Below are 2,500 nucleotides of genomic sequence, written 5' to 3' on the forward strand. Positions count from 1 at the left end.
ACAAGAAAAGAAGTGAACAAGAAAAGAAGTGAACAAGAAAAGAAGTGAACAAGAAAAGAAGTGAACAAGATGTATAGAATGCAATGGTGTATGCAAGTATGGGGGACATAGAAAACAAACTCCCTTATACAAACAGGGTGGAGCAATAGAGCGTGCTAGAAGGATCTAGAACGTTTGTATTACTAGGAACCAACTTTGTGTGAGGCGAGTCATGTAAGGTGAGACTATGCAAGAGTAAAATAGACAAAGAAGCAAGGTGAATGTGAAGCTAACGGTTGAAAAACGTAGAGTCTAATGCCGTAAAAATAACGCTCAACAATCAGCTATTCCTTCCAACTACCCCACTCCCTCCTCCCTCCTCTCTCCTCCTCCTCTCTCCTCCTCCTCTCTCCTCCTCCTCTTTCCTCCTCCTCCTCCTCCTCCTCGCCCTCGCCCTCGCCCGCGCCCGCGCGCTTTTCGTTTTTTCGCTAAGACTTTTTTTCTAAAAAAAACGGGCCGGAAAATTTTGTAGAGAAAACAGTTGGGAGAACAGGGCGAAAAAGCGGATTTGCTAGGAGAAAAAGACCAAAAAAACGCAAAAAAAAGAGAAGCAGAAAAAGTGAAGCGAGACAAGACTGGGCTCTCAGAAAAAGTGCCCGGGGGGTATATCATGCGAAAGCAAATGAAGTCGGATCGGTGAAGCTTGGAAACGGGCAAAACCGAGACGCAGGGGATGGCCTGGCCTACTGTTGGAAAGGTGTTCAAAGGATCTTTACACAGAGGGCCGGGCCAATGCGGCGTAGGGCATGTCGAAGCGGGAGTTTTCTGCTTGGGATGTGAACGTTGTAGCGTGCGAAGTTTGATGTGCTTGTGGGCGACTGCCTGAGGCGTATGGAGCTTCATGCGGTGTGAGTTAGTGCTGTGTAATGCGGACGTGCTTGCAAGATGACGCGAGTCTGCGTGGTGTGTGCATGGGATCTCTGTGTGAGACGATGGAGAATTGACTTGTTAGGTTGAACGGGCTTGCTCGGGAGGTCTGATGGGAAGGTTTTTTATTGTTGAGCGTGGGGGTTTTGTGTGTGCATGGGATCTCTGTGTGAGACGATAGAAAATTGACTTGTTAGATTGAACGGGCTTGCTCGGGAGGTCTGATGGGAAGGTTTTTTATTGTTGAGTGTGGAGGTTTTGTGTATGCATGGAATCTCTGTGTGAGACGATAGAGAATTGACTTGTTAGATTGAACGGGCATGCTAGGGAGGTCTGATGGGAAGGTTTTTTTATTGTTGAGTGTGGGGGTTTTGTGTGTGCATTGCAAGGGCGAGTGTTGTTGAGTGAGTGTGTTTGTGTTGTGTGGTGGTGATTTGCATTGTGTGAGGTTTTGTATGTTGAGGGGAGTCATTCGCCAGTGCGACGAGGTTTGTGCAATACAGTGTTTAGGTTTCTGGTGGTAATTCTTCGCCACACTCCTACAGCCCATGGCCTATCGTCCCACGTTGGTGGGCAGCGGAGGATTCAATGGATTGCTAGCCAATGGCAAGACAGTGAATAATTCGTCGGGGGTCTGCCTGGAGCAATCTGGGAAACCCTCACTCTTGCTGGGGATAGTGAAGTACGAGAGTTCTTCACTGGAAGCCAGTCGAGAATCAAAGAGTGCTATGGCATGTGTGGGTGCTTGGTTAAGGCCTCGTTCCCACTACTACTCCCCGGAGTAGTGTGATACCAACTACCGAGCTTTTAAGCTTACGACGTAGTTATCTGGTTGATCCTGCCAGTAGTCATATGCTTGTCTCAAAGATTAAGCCATGCATGTCTAAGTATAAGCATTATACAGTGAAACTGCGAATGGCTCATTAAATCAGTTATCGTTTATTTGATGGTGTTTTGCTACATGGTATAACTGTGGTAATTCTAGAGCTAATACATGGTTAAAATCTCGACCTCTGGGAGAGATGTATTTATTAGATAAAAAATCGATGTCTTCGGACTATGTGATGATTCATAATAACTTTTCGAATCGCATGGCTTCTTGCTGGCGATGGTTCATTCAAATTTCTGCCCTATCAACTTTCGATGGTAGGATAGTGGCCTACCATGGTTTCAACGGGTAACGGGGAATAAGGGTTCGATTCCGGAGAGGGAGCCTGAGAAACGGCTACCACATCCAAGGAAGGCAGCAGGCGCGCAAATTACCCAATCCTGACACAGGGAGGTAGTGACAATAAATAACGATACAGGGCCCTCATGGGTCTTGTAATTGGAATGAGTACAATGTAAACATATTAACGAGGAACAATTGGAGGGCAAGTCTGGTGCCAGCAGCCGCGGTAATTCCAGCTCCAATAGCGTATATTAAAGTTGTTGCAGTTAAAAAGCTCGTAGTTGAAGCTTGGGTCTGTCTGGCCGGTCCGAATCTTTCGAGTACTGGAGTGCAGGCGGACCTTTCCTTCTGGGTCGCTGCGTGTGCCTTGTGCGCGCGTAGGGAGGCAGGACTTTTACTTTGAAAAAATTAGAGTGTTCAAAG

General features: G+C 46.9%; 1 non-coding gene across 1 annotated transcript in view; it reads left to right on the forward strand.

Moving 5' to 3' along the window:
• The first annotated feature begins 1,731 nt into the window (after nt 1–1,731).
• Tbla_RDN18-2 overlaps nt 1,732–2,500 on the forward strand; it is a 1,796-nt gene continuing 1,027 nt past the window's right edge. The window contains exon 1 of the ribosomal RNA XR_002459988.1: nt 1,732–2,500. This exon is cut by the window's right edge and continues 1,027 nt beyond it. This is a non-coding gene — a ribosomal RNA (18S ribosomal RNA).

The sequence above is a fragment of the Henningerozyma blattae genome, chromosome 5 (assembly GCF_000315915.1).
Source record: "Henningerozyma blattae CBS 6284 chromosome 5, complete genome".
Lineage (NCBI taxonomy): Eukaryota > Fungi > Ascomycota > Saccharomycetes > Saccharomycetales > Saccharomycetaceae > Henningerozyma > Henningerozyma blattae.